Here is an 11,524-nt window from a genome sequence, read left to right on the forward strand (position 1 = left end):
AATTGCGGCTTACAAGTACAGAGGTCAGAAGCTGCGGGCTGGCAGGACCCTTCCCCCTGGGGCTGGCAGCCTCGCTGTTTCCTGAGAACTGTCGGTGGTGCGGTGGCGTTCCTGGGCTGCGTGGTCCCCAGATGCGTGGTCTGCAGGTCAGTGTCCCCTGAGCCCCTGTAGCCCGTGTTCCACGGACCTGCTTGCCCTGGGTCTGCAGAGTCCTGGACTTCACTTTCCCAAGTCCAGTGCCCCGGGATGTCTGGGATTGCCTTAGCCCTACGGTTTCGGACGGACTCCGTGGGCAGGAGGGATTTGGTGGGGAGTGCAGTATGGGGACCTGGCTAGTGTGGGTTCAATTTTCTGGTGTTTTCCCCCCTTTTGTCTTTTCTTTGTTTCTTTTCTTGCACTTAGAGGAGCATACCAGCTGGCTTGGGAGAGTCTGGGAAGAGAGGCGTGGCAAATCTGCTGAGAAAGCCTGATTCACCTAAATACCCTGGGATAGGAAACTTGGCCTGCGAGAAGGTGGAGTCAGAAAATCAACAAGCCCTCTCATAGCACACCTAAAGGAGAGGGACAGTAGGAGGTGCTTTCCAAGCCTCCAATAGCATACTTGGGGTTCCTGGTGAGGTGTGGGCGCTCTCTCTCTGGAAATTAAGAGTCACTGTTTTCTGTGTAGAGCTGATTCAACAAGGACCCACTTGAATCTCCCACCAGACCTCTCATGCAGCTTTCCAGCTGCTTGGGAGAGAGGGAAGTGAGGAAGGGAGAAAAGGGGGAACATCAGACCCCTAAGTGTTTTATTTAACTACAAACAGGATTCCTTGCTTGAAACTTTCCCTAGTATTTGGTTGGTTTTTCCTTGTTTTTCCTTCCTCTTTATACCTCCAAGGCCCTTTTTTCTTTCTTTTTTCTTTCTTTCTCTTTTTCTTTTTTCCTGCTTACTTCCCCTTTCCCTTTTCTTCCTTCCTTCCTTCCTTCCCTCCTTCCTTTTTCTTTTCTTTCTTTCTTTCTCTCTTTCTCTCTTTCTCTCTTTCTCTCTCTCTCTCTCTCTTTCTTTCTTTCTTTCTCTGCTTTCTTATTCTTCTTATATTAGTTGCTGCAGGGAGAGTTTCACATTTGCTGTATTTCCTCATCTTTCATTTACTCTTTGATGTGTGTATTGATTTTTGTTACCAACACTATTCCCTTTCCTCTACATCTTTCTATCCTCCATCATTGATTGTTTCTCTTACATTACACCTCTCTTTGTTAGCCCCCCATCTTTTTGAATTTTTATTGTTAATACCTTTGTTCTGTTTTCTGTCTTATTTTCACTCTTGATATTATTGTCCTCTCTTTTCTCTTTCCCTCTCTCCTGAACACACAAACCTTTTAATTCACACTGTATTCCTCCCCTACATTCAGATTTTTACATACTCTACTTTTCTCACTGTTGTAACCCTACATACCTTACATGAGACTAATATCCATTATCCTATATCTCACATGGTTCCTCTGTTAATACTTACTATTAATACTACAATTATTCATTTTCTTTTCTATTACTTGTGCTTTCTCTGGCCCTAATATTTTCCTTCAAGTGAACTTAGCCCAAAACAAGGAAATAGAATAAGAAGAACAAAGTGACAAAGAGAAGATTTAACATGCAAGTAAAAACAACAACTAATTAAACTCCAAACTAGACAAAGAAGCTAAGCAACTGACTAAACCAATCAAGACAAAATCATGACCAGACAGCAACAAAAAACTACTAATCAAACCAATAATCAGGAAAACATGCCCCAATCCAATGAACAAACTAAAAGCCTAGAAGAGGAGCAGAGCATCAAACAAGTAATTAAGTATCTCAAAACATATATTAGGGGCCAATTTGATCAGGTGGAGAATATAAGAGCAACTAAAAAGACAAAAAAAGAAAAAGAAAATCAAACAGAATATGACAAACCCAAATCTAAAGAAAATAGGTCTAATACAAGTAATTCCTTGGAAGTAATAACACTGAATGTCAATGGATTGAACTCACCTGTCAAGAGACTCAGATAGGAAGATTGGATAAGGAATTATGACCCATCTATATGCTGTTTGCAAGAAACATATCTTAGACGCAGGGATTCAAGAAAGTTGAAAGTGAATGGCTGGAAAACAATCTTACAAGCAAACAATAACCAAAAAAGGGCAGGAGTAGCTATATTAATATGAGACAAAATAGACTTTAAATGCAAAACAATTGTGAAAGACAAAGATGGGCTCTACATATTAGTGAAAGGGATAATATTTCACGAAGAAAGAACAATCATAAACATTTATGCTCCTAACAAGGGTGCCTCCAAATATGTGAGGCAAACACTGAAAAAACGAAGTGAAGTAATAGATGCCTCTATAATTATAGTGGGGTACTTTAATACATCATGACTTACGTTGAACAGAACATCTCAAAAGAGAATCAATAAAGAAACAAAGACTTTGAACAATATATTAGAGAACTGGACCTAATAGACATTTACAGAACAATACACCAAAATACAGCAGGATATACATTATTCTCCAGTGCACACGGATCATTCTCCAAGATAGAACACATGCTAGGCCACAGAAAAAGTCTCAATGAATTCAGAAAGATAGAAATCATACAAAATAATTTCTCTGACTACACTGGAATGAAGCTGGAAATCTGCAAGGGCCAGAGACCCAGATTTGGCACCAAGATTTGGAAGTTAAACAACACACTCTTAGAAAAACAGTGGGTCAAGGAGGAAATCTCAAAAGAAATTAATAACTACCTTGAAACTAATGAAAATGATAGCACAACATATCCAAACTTATGGGATGCAGCAAAAGCAGTACTGAGAGGGAAATTTATAGCCATAAATTCATACATCAAAAAAGAAGAAAGAGCTAAAGTTGAAGAACTAAATGCACACTTGGAGGAATTAGTTTAAAAACAGCAAACTAATGTCAAAGGAAGAAGAAAGAAAGAAATAACAAAGATCAGAGCAGAACTAAATGAAATAGAAAATAAGAAAGCACTTGAAAAAAGAAACAAAACCAAGAGCTGGTTCTTTGAGAAAATCAATAAAATTGACGAACCCTTAGCTAGATTAACAAAGGAAAAAAGAGAGAAGATGCATATACACAAAATAAGAAAAGAGAAAGGAGATATCACCACTGATGCCACAGCAATAGGCTATCGTAAGAGGATATTTTGAAAAACTATATTCCAACAAAAACAATTAAGAGGAAATGGACAAATTCCTAGAAACACATAAGCAGCCTACATTGACAAAAGAAGAATTTGATGATCTCAAAAGAAAAAGCAATCACAAATAAAGAGATAGAATCCATCATTATAAACCTCCCAACAACAACAAAAAAAATAGAGCCCTGGGCCAGATCGCTTCACAGGTGAATTCCAGAAAACATTCCTGAAAGAAATAACACCAATCTTGCTTAAACCCTTCCAAAATATTGAAATAGAAGGAAAATTGCCTAATTCATTCTATGATGCCAACATTACTCTAGTACCAAAGCCAAACAAAGACACCACAAGAAAGGAAAATTACAAACAGATCTCTCTAATGAACCTTGATGCAAAAATCCTCAGCAAAATACTTGCAATCGTACTCAACAACACATTAAACAAATTATACACCATGACCAAGTGCAGTTCATTCTGGATATGTAAGGATGGTTCAACATAAGAAAATTAATTAATGTAATACACCACATAAGCAGATTGAAGGAAAAAAATCACATGATCATATCTATAGATGCAGAAAAAGCACTTAACAAAATACAGCAGTCTTTCCTGATAAAAACACTGCAAAAGATTGGAAGAGAAGGAAACTTTCTGAACATGATAAAGAGTATATATGAAAAACCCACAGCTAACATCATTTACAATGGTGAAATCTTAAAATCTTTCCCTCTAAGATCAGGAACAAGACAAAGGTGACTACTATCACCTCTCCTATTTAACATGGTCCTAGACGTACTTGCTTGAGCACTGAGGCAAGAACCAGACATAAAAGGCATCCAAATTGGAAAGGAAGAAATCAAAATTTCACTATTTGTAGATGATATGATCCTATACATAGAAAACCATGAGACGTCTACAACAGAGCTTCTAGAACATATAAATGAGTTCAATGAAGTCACAGGTTACAAGATAAATGCCCAAAAATCAGTAGCATTTCTGTACACCAATAATGAGTAATCTGAGGAGGAAATCAGGAATCAAATACCATTCACAATAGTAAATAAATAATCAAATACCAAGAATAAATTTAATTAAAGAGGTAAAAGACTTATACACAGAAAACTGCACAACTCTGTTCAAGGAAATCAAAGAAGACATAAATAAATGAAAGAATATTCCCTGTTCATGGATAGGAAGACTAAATATTATTAAGGTGTCTATCCTACCAAAACTGATCTACAGATTCTATTCAATTCCAATAAAAATCAGCACATTATTCTTTAATGAACTAGAGAAACTAACTATGAATAGCTAAAGACATATGGAAAAAGAAAATTGAAATTGGAGGAATCACACTACCTGACTTCAAAACATACTACAAAGCTATAGTAGTCAAAACAGCATGGTATTGGCACAAGGATAGACACATTGACCAATGGAACCGAATTGACAGTTCTGATATAGATCCTCATATATACATATACATATGGTATTTGATAGGCCACCAAACCTTCTCACCTAGGAGAGAATGGCCTCTTCAACAAATGGTGCCTGGAGAACTGAATATCTATATGTAAAAGAATGAAATAGGATTACTAACTTGCACCTTATACAAAAATCAACTCGAGATGGATCATAGACCTAAATATAAAACCCAGGACAATAAAGACCTTGGAAAGCAAAGTAGGGAAGCATCTAAAGTACCTTGTAATAGGAAACAGCTTCACGAACTTCACACCAAAAGCACAGGCAGAAAAAGAACAAATAGATAAATGGGACTCCCTCAAAATTAAAGCCTTCTGCACCTCATAGGAGTTTGTCAGGAACGTGAAAAGAGAGCCTATGCAATGGGAGAAAATATTTCATAACCATATATCTGATAGGAAACATATCTTGCATATATAAAGAACTCCTGTATCTTGAAAATAAAAAGAAAAACAGCCCATTTAAAAAATGGGGAAAACATTTGAACAGACACTTCTCCAAAGATAATATACAAATGACTAAAAAACACATGAAAAAATGCTCAAAATCCCTAGCTATTAGGCAAATGCAAATGAAAACAACAATGAGATACCATCTTACTCCCATAAGACTGGCAGCTATCAAAAAACGAGAGGATTACAATTGTTGGAGAGGATGTGGAGGAATGGGAACACCCATCCACTGCTGGTGGGAATGCAGAAGGATCCAGTCATTTTGGAGGACAGTTAGGCAGTTTCTCAAAAAGCCAGTTATAGATTTGCCATATGATCCAGCAATTCCACTGCTGGGTATATACCCAGAAGACCTGAAAACAAGGACACAAACTGATATATGCACACGAATGTTCATAGCAGCACTATTCACCATTGCCAAAAGTTGGAATCAACCCAAATGCCCATTAACAGATGAATAGATAAATAAAATGTGGTATGTACATACAATGGAATACTACTCACTTATAAGAACAAATACAGTACAAACACGTGATAACATGGATGAATCTTGAGAACCTTATGTTGAGTAAAGCAACCCAGGCATGGAAGGACAAATAATACAGGATCTCTCTGATATGAAATAAGTAAGCCAAGCTGTCCCAGAGAACTAGAACCTGGATGATAAACTTTAAGGTAGTTGGAGGGTAGAGGAAGGTTGTGAGCTGACAGCTACTTGGGTGAAATCCATGATAAACTTGAGGTAAGTTTTTGTACAGGGAAGGGATAAAATGGGGGCACAGAGATAACTTTGGGTTGGGCTAGTGGGCTTTAGGGGCGCTAGGGTTGGGAAGATGGGTCAGATTGCCCAAGAAATTGGGGAGATGGTGAGGGGAACATTTGATCGTGGGAGTTTGTCAGGTATGTTGTTGAAATTGCGGTGCAGAGAAAACTCTTTAGAGAAAATATTATGAAATGTTGCATATATGGGATGCTTAAGGGGGGGCATCTGACACAGGGCAAGCTTCTGGGTAGTGTGTGGTGCTCATTTTGTCATAGTGAATTTTATCTTTGGGTGGAGACCCATACAATGAGAGTGAAGGTATATCCATATCCTGGGGAGGACTGATGTTTTCAAACAGAGGGAATTGTATCTATTGAGAGAGTCCGTGGCTCCCAATCTGTTAGGGCAGTCAAAAATATCAAACCCTAGGGAAACGGACTTTGGCCCAGTGGATAGGGCGTCCGTCTACCATATGGGAGGTCCGCGGTTCAAACCCCGGGCCTCCTTGACCCGTGTGGAGCTGGCCATGCGCAGTGCTGATGCGCGCAAGGAGTGCCGTGCCATGCAAGGGTGTCCCCCGCGTGGGGGAGCCCCACGCGCAAGGAGTGCGCCCGTGAGGAAAAGCCGCCCAGCGTGAAAGGAGAGAGCAGCCTGCCGAGGAATGGCGCCGCCCACACTTCCCGTGCGAGGAATGGCGCCGCTGACGACAACAGAAGCGGACAAAGAAACAAGACGCCGCAAATAGACACCAAGAACAGACAACCAGGGGAGGGGGGGAAATTAAATAAATAAATAAATCTTTAAAAAAAAAAAGTCAAACCCTCAACATTTTTGCAAGTATCTCTGAATATAGTCCCTCAAGTAATGAAGATTGATTGTCATGGTGGGCCCTAAGGGGAGGGGGAAAGAGGTATTGAATACATGAAATCAGGGTAACTGTGGGGCAAGGGAAGTGTTCCACAGGATCATGCCATGATGGATATAGGTCATATTAAATTACACCAAAAATGTATAAAAGTCTATAGGCTAAAATGCAAACCATAATGTAAAACATAAGATAAATAAAAATTTAGAAAATTGTATAGTATAAAATATAAACCATGATGTAAACTCAAATAGAGCCATGTTTGAAAGCTATCGTTTTAATATCTGTACATTAGCTGCAGCAAATATAATATGAACATGTAAAAAGATCACTGTTGGTGAAAGGACAAAGGTTTGATGTTGGATATGTGGGAGTACAATATACTGTATATGTGAATTACTGTGACCTAAAACTTATGTCAAGAGAAACTTCATAATCAGGAGGAAAAAAAAAAAAAGAAAGAAAGGAGGTAGACACTGAGGAAGAAATGGAAGAAATTGCCTTGCCAATGCACATACAGGGCAATACCTATAGCAGTGATGAAAAGGAAAATGTCAAAAACAAAACTTTTTCATTTATTCATTTCTTTGATACCCCAATTTATTTTTCCTTTATTTAATTTTTCTAAATTTCTATGTACTCTATATCTGACTTTTAAACTAATCACTATATTCCATTTTCCTATTAATGAAACCTGGCAATATATTGGGTTTCATTTTTGAAGAAGTTTTGGACTACAGTGAGTTTCAACTATGGTGGGGGAGTAGAACTTGTGTGGGGTGTCATTAGTAGGTGGGCACATGGTTAGGAGGGAGTTCTCCAGGGCATCTATACAAGGTACATAGAAAGGTTTGGATATTTTCATAGTGGTTTCAGTTGGAAATGACAGATGAGAGAGTGCTGAATTCCTGACCAGGGGAGCTCTATCACATTCCCCAATGGAACAATAACAATCCCCCAAGTGCAATGGCAAAGACCAATAAAGATGGATGGTCCAACAATGAGCCCTTGATACTGATGGTTCCGATTATGACCCTGTGTGCTTGAAATATGAACTAGGCCTGTAGCTGTGGGTGTCTAAGAGTTACCCCTGAAAGCCTCCATGTTGCTCAAATATGGCCACTCTCTAAGCCAAACTCAGCATGTAGATGCATTGCCTTCTCCCCAATGTGGGACAGTACTCCCGGAGATGAGCCTCCCTGACACCAAGGGATTACTACTAAGCACCAGCTGATGATGTAACTACAAAAAGACCATGAACAAAGAGGTCAGCTCAGACCAGCAGAATATCTCAGCCTACATGTAATATCAGGTGTTAGAAACTGCATTTTGACATGCGATAAAAGTGGGAAATGGAAAGGACAAATACGTTTATATGGCTATGAGTCTCCAAAAAAGAGCCGGGAAGTCATCAGCGGGTGATGCTTATGCATGCCTCAGCAGGGTACCAGAGACAGCCAAGGTAGATGGAAACCAAGGTGCTGGTTCTCCTGAGGGTTGCAGTGACCCACAGGTTCTATGGTCAAGGAGGATGGCTTTGGAGTTCAGGGCCATGTCAGTTGGCCCTACATTGCAGTTTGTGTTCCCGAGTGGGACTCAAATATAACCTTTCTACACATGCCTCTTCTGTTACTTTTTCCAGACCTGTGTTTGGCATTTGGGTTGGTGTATACTCAGGGGACTTGAATCTCTGAACTGTCCATGTGACAGCCAGGCCTTTGGCCTCAGCAGACTTGCAGCTCCTACTCTCTGGTTTCTTGGACTTACCCTGGATCGCTGACAGGGATGTGAAGATGGTCAACCACCGCACCAGGGAGCCAAGAGTGCCTACAGGTGCTAGCAGAATTGCATCCATCATCCATGTGAAATCTAAACCCCCTCTTCATGTAGAGCAGGACTGGGCATAGCCATCCCAGGTTCACTGATGCAGGAATAAAATATGAATTAGAGTGGACTTACTGGTGTTCTGCTGGGGAAATATTGTGATTAGTAAGGGAAGAAATTTTAGTAGTGATGTGGAGAGGGTGGCCATGGTGGCTGCTGATGATCAGGAGAGGGAATAAGCGATATGGTGTGGGGGCATTTTCAGGATTTGGAGTTATCCTAGGTGGTGCTGCAGGGACGGATGCTGGATTTTGTGTGTCCTGTCGTGGCCTACTGGCTGGTCTGGGCAAGAGTGTGGACTGCAATGCGAACCACTGTCCATATGTTACAGCATTTCTCCTGAATGTATTCGCCAGGTGCATTGGATGTGCCACAATGATGGAAGAGTTTGTTCATGTGGAAGGGGTGGTGTGGGTTTGGTGGGATGTATATGGGGACCTCATTTTTTTTAATGTAATATTTAAAAGAAAATAAAGAAAAAAATGGGGAAAAAAAAGAAAAAAAAAAAAAAAGAAAACCACAGTAAAAAAGTGCAACAACCCTCATGATCGAGGACTCAACATTCCTCAGAATTATTACAAATCAAATCCAGCAATATAAAAATGAATAATGCATTATGACCAATTTGGGGATTTTTCCAGGAATGAAATACAGGACCAACATTCTAAAACCAATCAATGTAATTCAGTATATTAACCAAATAAAAAGGAAAAATCATATAGTCACCTCTCATTTGAAAAAATCCTACATCCAAGACTAATAAAAAGTATGCCTAAAGTAGGAAGAGAAAGGAACTCCCTAAACTTGATAAAGGGCATCTAGAAGAACCTACTGTGAACAACATACTTAACAGTGAAATTCCAAATGCTTTCTCCCTACATTCAAAAACTAGCAAGGATGTCTGTTGTCACCAAACCATTCACACAGTGATGAAAATTCTAGCCAGAGAAATAAGGCAAGAAAAATAAATCAAAGATTTTCAATTTGAAAGGAAAAAAATTAAACTCCTCTATTTGCAAATGACAGGATTATCTTGTAGAAAATCCTCAGGAATCTACAAAATACCTCTTGAAATTAATAAGAGAGTTTAGGAAACCTGCAGGGTACAAGGTGAAAATAGAAAAATCAATACTATTTCTATATATTACAGATAAAACCTGGAAATAAAAATACAAACAAAATCATTCATAGTAATTCTCCCAATGAAATGTTTAGATATATATGAAATAAAATATATGCAGAATCTGTAGGATGAAAACTACACAATTCTGATGACAGAAATCAAATAATGCCTAAAAAAATTGAAAGACATCCTATGTTCATTGATTAGGAAATTCAATTTAGTTAAGATGCCAATTTTCCTCAAACTGACTATAAATATAAGGCAATCTCAATTAAAACCTCACCAAGATTCTTTATAAATATAGATGAGCTAATTACAAAAATTTCTATGGAAAAGATAAAGGAATTAGAAATTCAATACCAATTTTGAAAGAAAAATAATGAAATTGGATGACACACACAATATGTGATATTGAGATCTACTATAAAGCTGCAATAATCAAGTCCATTTTGGTATTGGCAACATAAATCAATGGAGCCAGAACTCACACAAATATAGTTGTTTGACTTTTAACAAAGATGCTGTGTTAATCAAAAAGAATCTGGCTGGCTGAATTTGAGAGAGAAATTCTTCTCTCTAAATGATGAAATAATTAGTTCTCCCTTTACATCCTTCACCTGATTGGATGAGACTATTCTCATTGCTGAAGGCAATCATCTTTGTTGATTGTGGATGTGGTCAGGCATACATAGAATAAACAGACATTATCATTATTTAAATACAAAAAGTACCCTTACAGTAACAATCCGGTTATTACTAGCTTTACCAAACAAATGGGCACAGTAACAATCAGGTTAGTACTAGCTTTACCAAATAAATGGGTTCCATAACGTTGACACATGAACTTAACCATCACGATCCACCCCTACTTAACCATCACGATCCACCCCTTGTCAACCTGGCACCCATATATGTCTCCTTAAGCCATACTTAATCCCTAAATAAAACCAATAACAATCATATTTTCACATAACACAATTAGTAAAACCGGAAATGTTATAATCCATTCCCCAGATGCAAGTCCTTGGGTAATATCCACTCTTAAACTTGATATCCTGTAAGTTAAATACTATGATGTAAAGTTTATATGACTTATGTTATATGACAAGGGGATAAGGTAGGAAAGAAAACAAAGATATTGGCTTTACATATATATACTAATATATTTGTAACAAAACAAGGAAGAAATATTTGCAACCTTTATATTTCTTGTTTCTGCAACTGGTCATATTGATGTAGCTTATATTTATTACTTTCTTCCACCACCCAGGCCATATTCCCTTTACCCTCAGCAGGCACCTAAGCTAGTCTTGGTTCTTTGCTTGGTTGGATGACCAAAACCTTTATTTCTGAAATGTTGGGGATATTAGTGGATTGAGTTGTTGCAGTTTTCCATTGATTGTATTAACAGAGCATCATAATGCTAAGAGATGCCCTAGGGGATCTCCTGTATGCCAAGCAAACTCTTTTTTTTTTTACTTCTCTTATGTAGTACTAGTCTTATTTCCCCTTGATAATGAAGATCAACGACCCCAGCAAGTACAGCAATTCCTTTCTTTGTCAGTTTCTTTCAGAAGCATGAGGAAACCAAAGTGGCTGAGTAACTGTGTTAACTTAAAGTTCAATGGAAACATTGCTGTGTTTCCTTTGGAAACAACCATTCTAATGGAAGTAAGACATGTAGAGCAGTAAAGCATAATGTTATGGGGATGGTAGGCAAAGTTTTTTAGTGAAACACTAGGAATAATAGTGGGTGGTATGATTC

The sequence above is a fragment of the Dasypus novemcinctus genome, chromosome X, assembly GCF_030445035.2.
Source record: "Dasypus novemcinctus isolate mDasNov1 chromosome X, mDasNov1.1.hap2, whole genome shotgun sequence".
In the NCBI taxonomy this organism is placed as follows: Eukaryota; Metazoa; Chordata; class Mammalia; order Cingulata; family Dasypodidae; genus Dasypus; species Dasypus novemcinctus.